The sequence below is a fragment of the Leptidea sinapis genome, chromosome 32 (assembly GCF_905404315.1).
Source record: "Leptidea sinapis chromosome 32, ilLepSina1.1, whole genome shotgun sequence".
Lineage (NCBI taxonomy): Eukaryota > Metazoa > Arthropoda > Insecta > Lepidoptera > Pieridae > Leptidea > Leptidea sinapis.
In genome coordinates, this window is record NC_066296.1 from 11,441,411 (window position 1) to 11,461,751 (window position 20,341).

Here is a 20,341-nt window from a genome sequence, read left to right on the forward strand (position 1 = left end):
AAAATGATAAAAGAATGCTTCCTTTTCAATGCTAATCTTCCATACAGGATTTAAATCAAGCGCCTACCTTCTAGATACAATCAGATGATTCTGAATATTTTTCAAAGTGAAAATCAAATAAACTTTATTCAATTAGGCTTAAAAAAGCGCTTTTGAATTGTCAGTATAAATATTTCCTTTAAATAACGAGAATAATTTATTAATAATTTAGAAGAACATACAAGAAACTCAACGGCCACTCTTTTCATTCAATAAAGTATTTAACAATGGCTGTAATATACAAAACAAATTAGTTTGTAAGGTGCTGCATCCAATATATGAATTGTGTTTAAAAAAACTTTAAAGATTAAAATATCAAATATTTAATAAAAAGTAATAAAGAATAAACTGTATAGATATAAATTATACTATATTGGGTGCATCAAACTTTAGAGCTTTAATTCATTGTTAATGTATTATTATTTTGAAAGTGATATAAAGTAGCGATAGTATATATATAGTTGGTTTCGAAGTTTGAAATAAGTTAGCTGTAATCGTACCGCAGAAACTGCTATAAGAACCTTTTTGATATCCTAACAGTTAGCTCTAACAGCAAAATTTTATTATTTGTATAAATAGTGTAATTATTTCTTCAGAATTTTCAGAACAATATAATGGTCTGATTCTTACCCGTCCGCTTGGGAGATACTTAGAAGATGTGGTATAATTAATGTGACCATAAATCCCGCTCTGTGCGAGACAGTCCCGCAATCTGGCAGTCTGTCCCGGAGTCCCCAGCGAGGCCGACATAGTCCCGCTTTTGCAAACAGACCAAACGATAATTTAAAATGTTTTCCCGCTCGAAATGCGTGGAAGGGGAAGCCAGATTCGCACGGGAAGAAGACACCATGTTCGGAAACAAATTTGTTCAGCCGACAAATACAAAAACACTTTTTTATGACAATAAGGGACGAGACGAACACGACGTTCAGCTGATTGTAATAGATACGCTCTGCCCGTTACAATGCAATGCCGCTCAGGATTCTTAAAAACCCCAAAAATTCTGAGCGGCACTACAGCTGTTGCGCTCGTCTCCTTGAGACATAAGATGTTAAGTCTCGTTTGCCCAGTAATTTCACTAGCTACGACACCCTTCAGACCGAAACACAGTAATGTTTACACATTACTGCTTCACGGTAGAAATAAAAGGAGCCGTTGTGGTACATATAATCTAGCCGGCTTCCTGTGCAAAGGAGCCTGCCACTGGTAAAACTAAAACTACTTAACTATGTTGTGTTTAGTGCTTTGCTTATTCTGTATTATTATGTCTTATATAAAAAAATTGTGTAACACTAAAATATTTTTTTTATTATTTAATTCCGCAGATGTCCCGCAAAAAAATAGTCACGTTAGGTATTACCTTATGGTGTAGATTTATGATTACCAATGTTATGTTATCTCAAATCGATATGGGAAACATATCTTCAATCAAGATCGAGCTTGGCACAATTTTTCATCCAATTTAAATGTCATATATACTATAATATTATACTCTAATATGTTAAGAATGGCTGGAAAAATGTTTTAATTATAAGTCTACATTTAAATGTAACACAATATTAGGTAAAATCGCCATCTCATATTTCACTGAGTATTAAGTTACATTATGTATGAAATAGCTTGGAATGCATTACTTTAACACTGCGATATAAGTTTATAACTGCTAATTAAATTTCAATTTAATTATTTTTCTATAGCTCTTTCGCATCGATAAACCCTTTCTCATTCCGATAGTTCGATAATTATTGTACGATGAATTTGTTGAGTAATTGATGGTTTTGAAGACTGACTCTTAGATCATCTAGAGTAGATAGTTAAGTGATAAGTACATTGACTGTAAAAAATTATTAAATAAATTCTTTAATAAAAAAGTGTGTGTGTACTTATTTTGTTGTTACTCACGCAAGAAGGTAATTCTTCTTTGGCGTAATAAAACAAAAAACAGAAAATATTCCTCGCGCTATTTACGTTATTACGTTTGTAGAAAAAACAATATTGTGATAAAAAAAGGTACAACCAATTAAAATATTATTATACCGCATAATTTAATTAAATAACGTGTTATTAAATATAATTAAATTATTTTTATACAATTCTAGAGAAATGTTTTTTTTATTTTGATTTTGGGACGAGACGAGCAGGACGTTCACCTGATGGTAATAGATACGCCCTGCCCATTACAATGTAGCTCCGCTCAGGATTCTTGACAAACCCAAAAATTCTGAGCACTACAATAATTGCGCTATAAGATGTTAAGTCTCATTTGCGCAGTAATTTCACTAGCTACGGCACCCTTCAGACCGAAACACAATAATGTTTACACATTACTGTTTCACGGCAGCAATAGGCGTCGTCCATCCATAATCTAGACGGCATCCTGTTCAAAGTGGTCTCCCACTGATAGGAGTACAACTGTACTTATCATACTGATTTTTGTCCCAGCGGCGTTAGCACGACAGTATTGTTTATTTAGAATTCTTAAATCCTAGAATTAATTTTACATATAAAGGTGATAAACTCAACATAACCTTCTCAATCAAAATATCCCTAAACAGTCATTCCACAGGCGTCGCTTTGTAGACTGGAATGGCAAGAGCCGTCCGGAATAAAAACATAGACAAGTAAGCGCATCTTGTCTCCATTCCATTCCAAATAGTTCACATTATAAATCCGCGTCGCGCTTCTAAATGGATACTTATTAAGATTCCTGTAATCCTTTGATCTTAATATAGCGTCAATTAAAAAATTCTATGTATTATTTCTGGAGAGCTTAGGGCTGACACTTGTTTTCATTATTTGCAACAGACTTTTATCAATAGCAGAGAAGAATTCTTTGAACGTTTAATACCATAAAATATACTAGTGTATTTAATGTGTCAATGTGTGCGTTAGCTAGTGGTTTAATATTCAAAATATTAAGGAGCTAATTAAAGAGCGATTTAAGCGTGGCTAACATTTTACGATATCGAAATTGGTTACAGTAACATTAGATTTGCTAACTAATAAATAATAAAAAAAGCAACTGTTTGGTTATATGAAAGCACGATATAAGTGAAACCCTTTTTTTCACAAAACAACCTTAATATCAGCAAAGAAAAAAAAAACAAATTTATATATTATACTTTACATATTCATAAGATAAAAACAAACAAAATAGCGTGGAGCACTGGCACAAATGAGTAATAGTCTAAACACTACACGGTCAGCTGCTGCGAACTATAGGCGCCGCCCGACCGTCACGCGACATGCAACACACAGACTCAAAAGTTTGAGACGATGTAATAAAAGTTTCACTTTGAAAGCTTTGAAAATAAAACTTGGAATTATTTTTGAGTTTTCATATGAAAAGCAAAGAGACTGTAACCCTAATTTATTACGTAGCCTCACACGATTTAAAATGCGATATAAGTACTAGCATAGCATAGCTCATAACTGAGCAAAAATAAAATATTAATTAAGAAATTTTTGGATATACTCGATTCAACTGCGATCATAAAACCGTATTTCTGGAATGAGTATTCCAAGAGTTATTATTGTTTCGCCCAGGGTAGCAGCCCTAATCCGAACATACTATTAGGTTGCAGATATATCGATACAATTGCGACCATAAAACCCAGTCAATCGACTACAAGCGAGATAAAAACTACCCACTAATCAACGGGCGACATTTATATTATCTCAGTCAGTCACATTATACTCTCAACTGACAAGATACATACGATCAGCGGTAGACTAGACTTCCATGGGCTAAACAATATCTCCAAAATGATAATAAGAGGTGATTGTTTTGTATGGACGACCTAACACTTTTGAAAATAATAGGACATATTAATTTGAATAAAAGTCAAAAGAGTTTTTATCAAATAACTTTGGTCAAATGTGGAGTAAAAGAAAAGTTAGTGATAGTTAAATATTATAGCCAAATTTAAGGCCGGCAACGCTCCTCTGATTCCTCTGGTGTTGCAAGAGAATGTGGGCGGCGGTCATCACTTAACACCAGGTGACCCGTACGATCGTTTGTCCTCCTTTTTAATAAATAAAAAAAATGTTGGGGTCCTGTAGAAGGCTTGGATGAAAATGTTGGAAATCCTCGACCTAAGCGATCTACACTCCACGATCTACTCGGGGATGTATTAAAAGGGGACCAGTTAAAGTATCGAATACCAAGAATAAGGGAACGTATATGAAAACTTTGATGCGAGTGGAAGAATGAAGAGTGTCTGTGACTTCCCTTAGAAGACAGACGTTTTTGTATGTATGTATACAGTGTGTAGATGAAGCCACAAACCTGAGAGTTGAACATAGCCATGTCAAGATTTGGAAGAGCGCTCGCTCGGAACGCAAGAGGACGCGGTTTCGAGTCCCGTATCGTTCATAAATTAGTCTTAGTCTATTTTATTAGTTATAGTCCACTGCTATCTGTTGATAGGTTATTGAAATCTAAGTAAGTGTAAAAGGATAGATTTGTCTAACTCTAGTAAGTTAAACTTAGTATAGATTGAAAACGACTGGATATTGGACATAACTATGGATAGATAAGATATAGTCATTAAACGGTGATAGCAATATATTTGTAACTAGAGATACGTTTTTGAAAACGGCCGTATAGTCAAGTCAACATTTTGCATATTCTTGGTTTATTTTCAGGTACAACTTTAAACCAAGTTTATCTGAAAGGCCGTTTAAGTACAAGATAATATAATCATTATAATAGCTATCTTCCCCAGGTTCCACCATGATGTCAGTGTCCCGTGGATCTGACGTGCACTTCTATATTTAGCCGGCTCGTAAACATTGAACATTTTGAAGTTCAAAGACCTCGCGAACGTTTGCCATTCTGATTTGGGTTCACGGGCTTTTGAATTCTCATGTAAGTGCTACTCTCAGGTGAGTAAATGTTTTGGTATGCGATGATCTTCAACTTAAGCCAAATACATTGCATTTTTAAAAAGTCATAAAAGGCATTCATTTTCTCAAAATTGATTCCTTTCGAATTATTTTTGATGTCATTTCTAATATACTAGATACTACTACCGCTTCGGAAACAAATGGCGCTCTGTGAGAGAGGAAGCGGCGCAAGAAACTCTCCCAGCATTCTTTTTTTGCGCTCTTTTTAATAAAAATATGCAACATTGTAGTGTCATTACTATTGCTATAAAACAATCATAATCTAGTCCCAGGCTGTCCAATCTAATTAAATATTCAGCTGTGGAGTAATAGGATTAACGACAAAGCCATTTTTTAATAAAACATTTAAATTTATTTATAGATCATTCCTGAACAGTGGCTGGGATTTTATTATAAAAGTGTGTACATTTACCATTTTAATAAAACAATTTATACACAGTTACACAAGTGATTACGTTACCGAGGGAATAGTTGTTTACTTTTTTAAACTTTCGTCTGTTTATCGGAATGTTTGTGCATGTATGCACGTTAATCTCAAAAAACGCAGCCGATTTGAATGCGGTTTTCACCGGTGTTTGTTTAATTTTAATTAGTAATATAGTTAAATTCATTGCTTTATTTTGATGTTGGTTTACGCTCCCATAAGAAGTTAGCACTTCAACAACCATTATCAGGTGTGAGATCCGAACCCACGCTTACTCTCGGAAACCAGATATCTTAAATCTGGCGCCTTATTAATGATTTAAATTCATGCCTATAAATATATAATATATAATCATAAATGTTTCAGTTTGATAATAAATAAAGGATATGATTCAAATCAGAATAAGTATTATTAGCAGCCTATCATTCGAAAGCTGCACAAATGGACAATATCGTGGATGCTTGGCGCTTGTCCAGCACTATAAACGTCTCCGGGTGAGTAAGCCTTAGATGTACTATTTAGATTTGTGACCGGTTAGCTGTGCCGGCGAAGTGTAAATCTATCTATGGTCATGATTTATCTGTAATCACTCATGTTGTTAATTAATGTAACGATTTTTTTTTGACAATAAGGAAAGAGACGAGAAAAATTCTGAGCGGCACTGCTATTGCGCTCGTCACCTTGAGACATAATTCATAATTCTGTAGATACCCATAGGGTTACATTTTGTAAAAATATAAACTTATAATAATAAAAAAATATAATTTCTTGTAAAAGCGGCCTCAAAACTAGATTACTCGAACCTGATCTGGGGATATCGCCATCAAGCCCTCTACCGATGAAATTATTTTTGTACGTAACATGTGTCACTCGAACGGTTGGCTCAGTTGGTAAGAGCGCTCGGACGGAGCCCGAGAGTCACGCATCGTTCATAAATTTTGGTTTCAAATTTAATTTGTACATGAAAAAAGTCTCATTAGTCAAAACACACTTTATAGTTATTATAACTATTACAAATTATTTTTATCTAAGATAATTAACACGTCTAGAATCTAGATAGTCTCTTGCTGTTAGACAACCAAAAAAACAGGCCAGGAGTACTAGTTTTGTGTGCGTGACAAGCTACGTCTTACACTCGCGATTTGTATGTAATTTAGTGTTAGTGTGCGTGCATTGCTGTAAATAGAGGTTAGTTCTAAATTTTTTCGACGTTTTCACAGCTGTCATAGTCTATATAGACGTAAAGAAATTATGTAAGATTTTATTTTCAAAATGGCGTGATGCAGCCTCGGTCGTATGGTAAAGTCAAATTAATTATTTGTTCCTTTGTTCATCGAAACGGACATTAATAGCACTTAGTTTTATTGATGATGGGAATTTTGGTAATTGTGTCTCATTGAAGCATGAAATCATTGTCATATCGTTTTACGATTCACTGATCAAACAACATAAAAAACATATTCGTTTTAGACAGAGCCGCTGGTAAAATGGCGCTGGATAAAGATGCCAAATTATTGTTACAAATACGTGTTACAATATTTAGGTTGACAATATGTGACACCCTGCAAGGGCACAGCAATGTTTTATATATGAGTAAGTAAATTAATAATGTTTTAACTAAGTGCCTGTGCGTGATTGTGGGTCTCTTCCGCAGAATCAGTTTTCGGAAATGCTGTTTGATTTTTATGAAAATAAGGGATGAGACGAGTAGGATGTTCAGCTGATGATAATTGATTCGCCCTGCCCATTAATGCCCAATGCAGTGCCGTTAAGGATTCTTGAAAAACCTAATAATTCTGAGCGGCTCTACAATTGCGCTCGTCACCTTGAGACATAAGATGTTAAGTCTCACTTGCCCATTAATTCCACTAGCTATGGAGCCCATTAGATCGAAACACAATATAATGATTACTTTTACATTTTACATTACTGCTTCACGGCAGAAAAAGGCGCCGTTGTGGTACCCATAATCTAGCCGACATCCTATGCAAAGGGCTTTGGGCCTAGGACTTGGAAAAGGCGCCGTATCTAGCCGGCATCCTGTGCGAAAGAGTCTCCCACTAGTAAGTGAATATTACGACAAGGATCATATTATTGGGACTATATAGGCGTTTTAATATCAGGTGGAGCTAACTCACATAAAAAGCCATGTCATACCTACCGAGAGATACCTTATTAGGAAGTTAGTACCTTAATCAGGATACGCTTACACTTTAATTGAACGCATGGAACCGGTTGTTCAAATTACCAGTGAAAATCGGTTCTATTATATCGTTCGGCATTAGATTGAAAGTCAAGACGAACAGAGATTTCGACCTTATATTGAACTTAAATATTTAAATACCATTACATTTTGGTTATAGGCAGACAAAAAGGAGGAACAAGTTCTCGATGTGCATTAACTGGTTAGAATATTTTTCGGTTTGCAAGCCTTGGTTTAAATAAAAGTACTGGCTCAGAGTTCGATTACGCATGAATCGGAATCTATTATTGATTAGGTACTTTCCAAAGAACATTTTATCAAAAAACCCAATAGATTTCCCCAAGCAAAGCCGCTGGCGGTGAGTAGTATTTTAATAACAATGAAAGATTTGTCATACACAGTGCCGGGCTGATTCAAGGCGGTGTCATAAACACGAGTCACTGTTATCTATTGTGACATTCCTGAGAAGGAACCATGCATCGGCGTCATTATGATTAAAGTGCGGTACATTTTTATATTAACAGGCACCGTTACTTAGAGTACCTAACCAAAAGGAGACGTTACATGACTACCTGACCAAAAGGAGGCGTTACATAGTCTGAGATCTGTAGAACGTACTGAGACTTTGCTCAGACTTTACTTACGTAAAACTTAGCTAAGTGTAAGCTTAGCATAATCTTTGATTCCGTTTTTATAGCAATTTGACAGCTGAAATCATGCTGAGCTTAAGCTAAGACAGCCCAATGGATAAGTCAAGTTCGCGTTTTATCACATTCACCGTAACAGTACCAGACCAAAAGGAGACACTGTGCAGATAAAGCACGGAACTAAACGGATGATCTATAGGTTCTTTTAACATTCAATACATTGGCATATAATAAGGCTTGTCTTTTAGATAAAACACTTTTAAAGGATTAAAACGCGTGTAATTGTAACTGTGTTTAATTTTAACATTTTTATTTTTATTTTAGTTAACCCGACGATTCATCTTTTAAGAGGCTTGTCTTCCACAGACCTGCATTAGCTATATTCCAATACTTACCCAGCTTCCTTAGTCCACTTCATACAAGATTCCTTTTCTTTACTTATGACGTGGTCGCTTTTGAGAATATCCACGATTTGATTGAGACCCAGATCGATTATTCTTAATACGTTCTTACAGTAATGTCCAAATTATCTCTTTCCCGATTTTAAATGTTATCAAACATCTAGTTTAACCCGGCCACGCACCACTATGGCTAGTCTATGTGGCTTGAAGTGAGAGTATACTCTTAGTTGTAATACGTCCCGGATAAATGGCCGTATTTATGGCTGGTGACTTCACAATTAGAGGTCACAAAGGCAAGTAATGAAGCCCCAGATGAACGTCGATGCACCTTCTGCGACCTGTCATTAATGTAAGCTATATATTCTTATCAGTGCATAAATAGCAGAATTTGACCCCCAAAGGGTGCTCAAATATGCTCCACTTTGGAGTCATATTCTGCCCACTCCACGATTTAAACACCTGTTCCGATCGTCACTTTTTGTCACGTCACGTCAGACAGCGTCACATTTTGATTTCGTCACACAAAATTTCCTCGAATATTTCCACGATTAGAATTGAATTACAAGCTGACTATTTATTACGTTCAGTTTTTAAGTTTACACCCGTTTCACTTACGATCTGTATAGCCGAGTGGTTAGCGATCCTACCTACGAAGCTAGAGGTCCCGGGTTCGAATCCCGGTAGGTGTAAGCATTTATATGATGAATATGGATGTTTGTTTCCGAGTCATGTATGTTTATATGTATTTATGTATGTTTAAGTAAGTATATTGTATTAAATATATCGTTGTCTTGCAAACCATAACACATGCCTAATTTGGGGCAAGATAATTTGTGTAAAAGTATGTCAATATTATTATTATTATTACTTACAATGTTCATTAAATGGTACAATAACGTCTACATGTATTTTATATGCAATAGCATTATATTCGGTTATATGGAAATAAGGAGTACTATCGCGCCTCAAGGCGTAACATTGCGATGTTATTGATGATTTCCTATTGCTTAATACTGCACACTGACTGTGTTGTACAAACATACGCAGAAGCGATGTAAGTAATTTGAATATTTTTCGCAAATTCAAATATTTTTATTCAAAATAGACTGTCTCAGACCTAAGAAGAACGGGCGCAAGAAACTCAGCGGGTTTTTTTTTTATAAAAAATATGGATTACAATGAAATATCGTACAATAAACATTTATAATTAGAGAGCCTGAGGGTGTTCGCTTCATTACCAGTCTGTGGTATACTTATGAAAATCATATATTTGGTGTTATTAAAAAAAGCAAGTACATTAAACAATTTAACATTAACATTTTCTAAAAGGCCGCCAACGCTCCTTTCATTCCTCTGGTGTTGCAAGAGAATGGGGCGGCGGTGATCACTTTACAGGTGACCGTACGGTCATTTGTCCTCCTCTTCCATAAAAAAAATAAGAGAAGAACAAACATTTAGATTTTTGTGGTGCTAAAGTTTATGGAGCCCGTGACGTGGTAATGATACTGGAATTTTGTTAGACATTGTTCTGAATAATAATAGAAACACTTAGTCGAGGAGAACAATGTTGACAGACTTTATACACAAATTATCTTATCCCAAATAAGGCATATAGCCTGTGTTATGGTTTGCAAGACAACGATATATTTAATACAATATACTTACTTAAACATACATATTAACACACTTAAATACATATCAACATCCACGACTCGGAAACAAACATCCATATTCATCATATTAATGTTTGCACCTACCGGGATTCGAACCCGGGACCTCTAGCTTAGTAGGTAGGATCGCTAACCACTCGGATATACAGGTCGTCAATGATGAATGATGACTTTAGTAAGAACTTACCGGAAATTCTGTACCATTTCAATGTAGTGTTTGGTTGTATTAAATAAGGAATGAACTTCCTGTCACATTGCTTCCAACTGTAAACGACATGGTACCATATTTAAGCGTGAAAAAAACTTTAAGGCCGCTATCCCACGAAATCGCCAAAATAGCGCATACTTAATTGAAACCATTTCATTAACGGTTTGTGTAAAGTTTATATTTTTTAAATTTTTTTTATATGAGATATTATATATATATATGAGTATGAGAAAAAAGTTCTTTTTCTCTTAACATTTCTAGCTTTAATAGACATTCCGATAAAAACCACCAAAGTAACCCTAACTTTTACAGTTGGAGCCATGTTAATCATTCAATCTAGATAAAAATTGTATGAATAATTATTTAGTGTTTACCAATACTATTTAAGATGACATACCTAGTTTTGTTAAGAAAATTATGTTTGTAATAAATTAAAAATGCATCTTATTCTGAATTAAAAGTATGGCGATCTTGTGCGAGAGAGGTAAACTAGCCTCAAGGCCGTTTTCTCGGATCTCAGCCTTAAAGGCTGGAAACGCTCCTGTGATTCCTCTCGATTTGCGATAGAGCGTGAGTAACGGTGACCTGTAGGTACGCTGATATGCCCTCCTATATTAGACAGTGTATGTTCAAGACTGCACGAAAGAGGTAAAAACTACATGAAGGCGAACTTAATAATTCCAGGCGAGTCTCCATTGCGTGATGACCTAGTAGCATAGCTAGTGTCATTAATATATCTATCTCTATTTATATATATTAAGTATATATATGAGAGATTTCCACCTATATATTGACTCATCACGATATCACTGGAACCGTAATTCGTAGAGACTTGAAATTTTGTAGGAATATCCCTTTCGCCGAGTAGAGGTCAGAACGGATTTTACAAAATTCCACCCACAAGAGTTTTTATTTATAACAATTAAGAGAACATCGTATATCGGGTCCGCAAGTATAAAATAAAGTGCTCAGCGCGTATAAAGGTCATGGTGTTCCCAACACAGCATAATATTATTATTTTATAACTTGTAAGTGCCTATAAAGGTGTAGTGTATATATTTAATGTAGAGTTTGATAGTACTTAGTAGAGTTCTATTTTGTGTACAGATTACGAAGGCTGAATCATCTTTGACCTTGTCCACATAAAAACGGAAAACGAATACCCTTTCTATTTAGTTGTACCCTATAGTTTTTTTCGCCAAATTCGTTATATGTGGATCCGGCCTCTGGCCTTTCTTAAGAAATTTCAAAATATAATCTAACCTGATAGAATAAGTATGTAAGCCTTTTCAATCTTATGTACATAATAAGTGAATTTTTTACTAGATTTATAATTAAAATTCAAAGCAAACCAAAATGTACGACATACCTACATACTCTAATTTAAGATAGGAACAAACTTTTCACCTTTTTTCGCTGTCTAGAGCAAAAAACAGATATCGCATAAAATATATATTATAAAATAATTTTAATTACTTAATTTGACGAAACGAATTTTTTAAGGTAAATACAATCTGTATGAACAAATTTACGAAATTAATTATTAGAAGTTTTGCTATAATTTTCCTACGCTTCTTAAAGTAGGTGAATTAAAAAAGTTTTAACTAAGTATAATATATAAACTTTAATATTATAGTGGTTGTCATACTATTGTCTTGTAAATGTAACGAAATCTACAAATTATTGAGTACGTGTAGGAAATAGTGAAATGATTGGTTTTGCGTGTTCAGTTATCGCCTTTACTTTCTATCACATAAATATTTTCTACATTAACTACTTCACTTATGCATTAGTAAAACTGAATTACATCGTGATTTCCATTCAATATTTCTCTCCTATTTCTATTGAGAAGGAGTAGATTTATCTCAAATATGGTAGAAACAATATTATCTAATATTATCATGCATCTGGCGTAGGGTAGGTCGAATTAGGGGTGCCGGAAGCGTAAATATAAGACTTGCAGACATAATTTTCAATCACACACCCATACAATGGCTTAGTATAAACAATCTTGTACGTACCTTATTAAAAACAACCGCCGGTATTCCAAAATATTAAACACCACTGCACTATAACACACAACACATTTTAAGCCAACTTATCGTAACAGCTGATGTTTTTACAATTCTCGGATGTTGTTTAGTGTCCTTGAAGTACACACTACGCCATACCGTTTCCAGGACGGGCGCGTGGCGACTGCGCTTTGCAGCCCCTTGCCTGGCGCATGCGCGGTGGATCACGGAATACGGATTACCCCCTGCGCCCCTCACATTAATTACGTGAAGCGGTCTAGACTCTTCACACTACTATTGTTAAAGATAATATAAAAACAATCATTTCAATCATCTATTTGGTTTGTAGCTAGATTATTATTTATAACATTTTATATAGTTTAAATATATTTTTTATAATTCTAACAAACTAAACGCAATAATGAGAACAATATTACTAGGCTAGTCAACAACTTCAAAAACGTGTTTAGTTAATTAATAATAGTATAAAGTGAAATTATTTTTTCAACCACGATTTATTCTCTAAGTGTCTGCATGATAGGTGCCATAATTAATTAAAAAAATTTAAATTTATAATTGAAAAAAATAATTATGAGGTAAGTTAGTAGGTCTCTTGGAGCCACAGCAGAGCGCCCATAATATAACGGCTAATGATAATTAAACAAATTAAATAGATATAAATAATATTAATTATAAAGATAGAGTTAAATTAAAATAGAGGTAGAGATTATAATAATAATATCGATAGAGTTTCGGGAGTCGGAACTTAAAATTTTCACCTATTTCTTTCTTCTTTTTAGAATTTTTTGAGTATTTCCCAGGTATTCATAGATGTTAATATTTTGTTGATGCTATATTTTATGTGCTAATACATACTTTCAATACATTATTATCAAAATCACATTCTACACTCTAGTTATCTTGAAGACACAGCCAAGCTGGCTTCAAAGTAACAGGGGTTCATCAATATAGCGATACAATACTTCAAGCCGAAAACATATTCTACTAATCTTTGGTCACCTATAGAATAGTATTCTACCTCAATCATCATATTATGGATGTTTGTTTCCGAGTCATGGATGTTTAAATGTATTTATGTATGTTTATGTAAGTATATTGTATTAAATATACCGTTGTCTAGCAACCCATAACACAGGCTATATATGCCTAATTTGGGGCAAGATAATACATGTAAAAAGTGTGTCAATATTATATTATATTATTATATTTGGGCGCGTGCGTCCTACAGCTGCACTAAACATTATAGAGTTGTCTATACTGTGAATAGCTCAATCGCTTACCGTCACGTTGCGTAGAGACGCCGCGGCCGCTTGCTTGTGTTTTTTCTAACGCATTTCGGGAAGTACGAAGAGCTGTTTACCCTCATCCGAGCCGTCCAGACCCTTCCCTTCCCCGTACTGCCATGCTATAGAAATAACTTCCTCTCAGGACAGGACTCATAGGTACCTACTATCAAAAATAACGCGTACAACAGTTTTGAAAGGTTGCTATGCACCTATTATTTCTTACTTACTGATTGATCTAATACAGTAGGTACCTATATACCACAATACATATTACTGTACCTTACCAGTGGGAGGCTCCATTGCATAGAAAGCCGGCTAGATTATGGGTACCACAACGGCGCCTATTTCTGCCGTGAAGCAGTAATGTATAAATATTACTGTCTTTAAGGCTGAAGGGCGCCGTAGCTAGTGAAATTACTGAGCAAATGAGACTTAAAATCTTATACCTGAAGGTGACGAGCGTAATTGTAGTGCCGCTCAGAATTTTTGAGTTTTTCAAGAATCCTGTGCGGTACTGCATCGTAATGGATAGGGCGTATCAATTACGTCCTGCTCGTCTCGTCCCATTTTCATAAAAAAAAATAGTAATCTGTGTTGTGGTATGTATGCTCATTTATTCTTCAATTTAATTAAAAAAAAAGCAACACAATGTACTGCTTTTATAATGTTATTTCTGATTGTTAGCGCTTGCATATTACTCACCAGTAAACTTGTAAGAATAATAATACCTACCATTAAAAGAGTATAAGTAGGTATGAAAATAAAAATTTGGGGTGCTGGCTGATCTTTGGATTTAAAATAAAACCTTTTAACAGTTTGTTATTTTTTAAGATAACTCTCCCACTTCTCGGATTAAATATACTAATTTAATTTGTACCGACATTTATAAACGATGCGGGACTCGAACCCGCGCCTCTTGGGTTCCGTCCGAGCGCTCTTACGTGTCGCTTGTCCGAGTGACGCATCGATCGTAAATTCAAATTCAAATATTTTTATTCAAAATAGGATGTAACATCCTTTATTCAGACTTTATTGAAAGTCAAAAACTAACACCCATTCCAAAGAGAGTGCCTCAGACCTGAGAAGAACGGGCACAACAAACTCAGCGGGTTTTTTTTTTCATCAAAAAATATGTTAAAAAATTAAACGCTCGCTCCATTCCCAATCTTTGTTATCATTAAGAAAGTAATTTATGTTCTTACTTGTGTTGGGAGCATGCGCTGACAAATTTTCAGCTTTTATAAAATAACGTAGGTCTGGGTTCACGGGCTCTTAGACCATTAGCAGTTTAGTTTATTAATATGTCAATTTAAAATAATTAGTAGTAAATAATTAATACATAAAAAAATCAGATAGATTTTCTATAAGGCAAAATGAATGAGAACGTAGGTGCCTACATATATATACCTACTCTTTTGATTTTGCATGGTTTTTTATCAAGCTCATTGGTATCAAGTCAACTTTCAAATCATTCAAAATAGGATTTAAAATCACTTATTAAACCTCAATTCTACGGTAATAAGGTCCGAGATCTTAGATGAGAGGAACGGGTGCAAGAAGCTCAGCGCGTTTTTTTTTTCATAAATTAAACAATATAATATCCTACTTTCGCCTAATTTATGCTACCATAACTGTTAAAATATTTTTATCTCATTCTCCGTTTCTTCATCATGTTCAGATATTCTCAGACAATTAAATTAAACAAAGAATACGGTTAAAGAATGTATTTTTAGAATGCGAGTGAGAATAACATCACTTACGGCGATACAGCATGATGGAAGAAGTAAGCAAATCTATTGTTGTTGTAACCGATATTGAGTGAGGGGTCGAAAAAAGTTAGCCACGCTTGGCATTAGCTCCTGAATATTTTTTGAAAATCGTGGCTTTGTTTTAGTAAATACGATTCTATTCAACTGCTAATAATTGTTCAGTAAATGCGTGTGGTGCTGATCATAATATGAATCCTGAAAATAGCAGATTTCACAGGTAAATTCTTAGGTTGTCGTCATTACTCAAATCTAATCAAAAATATTTTTATTTCATAGGTCAGTAAATCATGTTACACTTGAAATATGTCATTTTTTTCATACAGCTCATTAGGAAGGCAGATTACCTCAGAGAAGAATGAATTGAATGCAAGAAACTTTAGGGTTGCTCTTTTCAAAACAGATTAGGTGTTAAGTTTTTATTATTAATGCAATTTACAAATCATTTCAATTACAATATAAGTGACGCAACAAAAATACTCAAAGGTCAAAAACTAAAAGGCTTACACGAGTAAGTCAAAATAAAAAAAGGATATTAATAATTATAAACACAAGAGCTATTGAGTACAGCTGTAGATGCATCGTAAATAAATAAGGGCATTCTGCGAGCATTTTATTAAATAAAAAATGGCGTGCGTACAAAGTTCACATGTCAGAAGTGAAACTTCTTTGGAAAACCACGGACTAGTAAAAAATAAGGACTCCATGTCACCTTACATAACGGTGTAGCAGCAAAACAAGCCGATTAACGTGTAAATACATAGCCCCACGCACACACTTACACTAATACAAGCGGACAGGCAGCCATTATGAGAATTGTCATCGTCTGTGACAGATCAGTTTGCGTCTCAATAATTATTTTAATAATGCCGTCGGGCGTTGTGAAAACGTGTAAAAACAATACTACGGAACATAAAAAGTGTCAAGGAATTACATTTCACAGATAGAATAGTAGTAATCACACTTTTTTTGTTCTTTTCATTATACAAATTAATTCGATGTTTGGAACACAAAACCTACACAACGCGTGATAGTAACATCCAGTGTGACCGGAAAATAAACAGGGACATTAAAAATTGGGTAATCCCTATTTTAATAGTGTTTTAAGTAGATAATTCATTTTTTTATGAAAATAAGGTTCGAGACGAGCAGGACGTTCAGCTGATGATAATTGATAGGCCCTGCCCATTAAAATGCAGTGCCCAAAAATTCTAAGCTGCACTACACCACGTCAGTGGCAAAATAAAAACGAATTTAAGAATGAATTTTGTGTAGATATTCTTAAAAATAGAAAAGGTTGGTACGTCATTTTTATATCAGTTAAAACAAAGATACTGCAAACAGGACACGGGTACAGGAATCAAACCCACAATCCTTACTTTCAAGGTGTAACTGTTTGTGTAATTTATTTATTTACTTATAATATGACGATATTTTTGTTATTTAAGAAAACAATCTGACTATCAGATATTAAAAAATCGGAGTTACAAGTAACGTGGCTATATAATACTATGACTAATAACGGGGAAAAAAATGTGTTATCTGGTATCCCCCATAACTGCACACACACTAGCGTAATGTTGCTTCACTTCTTAATATCATGCCCTTCTTTTTTTATTCGTCTGTGTGGGAAACTAATTTTATTTTTAAATCTCGTTTATATCAATTATCCTAATCTGTTCTCTAAACCAAATGTTTTTTGTCAGTATTAGAAAGTATTAGAAGTTCTACTTACTCGCGGCCACGCGCTAAACCTACACTATACAATGCTAGTAGGGATGATGTTCTGCTTTTTCGCGGCCGAGTGCTAAACCTGCACGATACAACGCTAGGAGGGAAGATGTTATACTTACTCGCGACCATGCGCTAAACCTACAAGATACACCGCTAGTAGGGAAGATGTTCAAATTTATCGCCCACGCGCGCTGTAACTGCACGATACAAAGCTAGTGGGGAAGATGTTCTACGTTTTCGCGGCGGCACGCTGCACCTGTACGATATAACTCTTGTAGGGAAGATGTTCTACTTACTCGCGACTCGCGCGAAACCTGCATGATACAACGCTAGTAGCGAACTTTTTTCTACTTATCAGGGATGCCATGTGCTTTATGCTACGTTCGCCCTTTCTCACTGGCACATTTAGACACTGGATTAAAAAAATAATCCCAAATTCGTTCTCTGCACTCTCGAGAGCCTCGCATTCAATATCCATATTTTTGAAATAATGAATTTGCGCGGCAGCCATCTTGAATCTCAAAAATGGTCCCAAATTCGTTCTCTGCACCCTCGAAAACCTCGGATTCGAAACCCATATTGTTAAATTATAAATTAGTGCGACGACCATCTTTGATTTCAAAAATGGCCCAAAATTCGTTCTGTGCACCCTCGAGAACCTCGGATACGACATCCATATTGTTGAAATCCTAATTTTGCGCGGCGGCCATCTTGCATTTCATAAACGACCTCTAATTCGTTTTCTGCACCCTCGAGAAGTTCGGATTCAAAATCCATATTGTTGAAATCATAAATTTGCGTGGCGGCCATCTTGGATTTCAAAAATGATCCCAAATTCGTTCTCTGCGCCCTCCAGAACCTCGGATTCGATATCGATATTGTTAAAATCATAAATTTGCGCGGCGGCCAACTTGTATTTCAAAAATGTTCCCAAATTCGTTCTCTGCACCCTCGAGAACCTCGGATTCGATATCCATATTGTTGAAATCATAAATTTGCGCAGCGGCCATCTTGGATTTCAAAAATGATCCCAAATTCGTTCTCTGCACCCTCGAGATACTCGGATACGATATCCATAACGTTGAAATCATAATTTTGCGCGGCGGCTATCTTGGATTTTAAAAAAACCTGCACGATACAAGGCTAGAAGTAGTAGGGAAGATGTTCTACTTACTAGCGGCCGCGCGCTAAACCTACACGATACAAGGCTAGTAGGAAGCCCGAGAGTAAGAAATACTCTTCCTCAATAGGTGTCAATCGCTCTCTCCCTTGAACAAAAACCTCCTCCTCTTCTTGAACAAAAAAGTGTGTGTGTCAGCTCCGACGCACGACTGGAGTTTACTCCTTAAGAACGATTGTCTTTGAACAGGTACTAAACAAAATCAAATCCAATGGAGTCGGTTACAAACAGACATACGTAAGAAGCTAATAAAAGCGTATTAATTAAAAAAATATATAGATATTAAAAAAATTAAATAATAAGTCAGGTTAAAAATTGTCTATTTGGCGTGAAATGTGCTATATGTATATACTCTCCATATTAAATTTTAATTATGTGCAAAGCCCATTAAATTTGTATGAACTATATTGATAATTCAATATTTAATAAATACTCGTACAAAGCACACATATTTATATATACAAAGAATAATGATGTTTAGTATCCGTATCACTGCAATACAACTAATATTCCCTATATCCCGAGCGTCTAGACTGTCACACCAACTGAAAAGTGAAAGGTGCGCGAGAAATGATGCGTACCAAAAACGTTACTATCCCATTTGATGAGTAGGATTTACTCTCCATATTTTTCTCATTCCGGGCGCCTTATATGAAAATTGAATCTTAAGGAGTAAACTCCAATAAAGTCTCAAATTTCCGTGATACTTCCGTTTCTGATTCATTTGTAAAAAATTTACCCTCATGCGCCTAAAGAAGTCTCATTTCAACAATAATAACTTTAACTTGAAGATAATTGAATAAAGGAAATAAAAAAGACACCGTAAATAAATAAAAGTAGAATACTTTTTGTTTATTTATGTGAGCATTTTATAAGTGATTATATAATATATATATATATATATATATATTCACGAGCCTGACCCATGGACCAGCCATCGCCTGCCTCGACCATATTTTTGGAAAGGGAACGACCCGCCCCACGTCGCTGCCACAAGCAGTGGCATTTAAGCGAGCATGACGATACCTGTCACGAGAAATCTACTCTCCCCGATACCTACCCACAACCACTTACCTTACTACCTGAAAACAAAGGCTGCGCAAAAACAATAGAAAATAAGAATCATTGTTACAAAAACTAAAACACAGTCACAAACGATTATAGTTATTAAACAATTAAACAAATTAGTTCGACAACTTCGTGCGTGACCGTCCGACGGTCAGAAGGTGGTGGGGACGAGGTACTAAGATGTGAGCTTAAGAGAAGTAGTTAGTAGAAGTTTCCTCGCGTTTTATCGCGTGACTCTTACCTCTTCTGACGTCGTTAGGGTTGTTTTCTCTTAAAAAATAATTTAATTTAAATATTTATTACATACATATTACTTAAATAAGTACTGACATAACAAAGCTAAACCTGCCTTAACAAATTCTAGTGTCTAAAAAAATTGTAGTGTTACTCCCTAATAAGAGAAAAATATTCTTTCGGTGTCAAACCAACATTAATTACATATAGTAATGAATGCGTAAGGAAAGACACAACATAGTCAATATAGTTCATTTTATCCTTCATGAAATAGGTAAATCCTTCTATTTAGATAGTTAGGTGGACCGTACATGTGATTTTGAATAGAACCTGACGCGAGCTAGACTTGCACAGTGCACACGTCCTCTTGGTATTAAATTAACAATAACAAAAAACATTTTTGCGGTCGGCTCTTGGTCTAAGTCAGTACGAAAACGAAACACAACCATTAGACCTACTTAGCTACTACCTAGGTAATATACCGAATGATAATTACATAATATATATATAAAAATAACATAATCACTTTTTATTAGACTG

The 20,341-nt window shown here is 34.9% G+C and overlaps 2 protein-coding genes across 2 annotated transcripts in view; both read right to left on the minus strand.

Annotated features, from left to right (window-relative positions):
• LOC126974260 (disheveled-associated activator of morphogenesis 1) overlaps positions 1–12,686 on the minus strand; it is a 164,624-nt gene extending 151,938 nt beyond the window's left edge. The window contains exon 1 of the mRNA XM_050821713.1: positions 12,522–12,686. The gene's annotated coding sequence lies outside the window, so the exon portion shown is untranslated. The remainder of the gene's footprint in view (positions 1–12,521) is intronic.
• The window catches only part of LOC126974277 (gastrula zinc finger protein XlCGF57.1-like), a 248,705-nt gene that overhangs the window by 55,087 nt on the left and 173,277 nt on the right, over positions 1–20,341 (minus strand). The window lies entirely within an intron of this gene.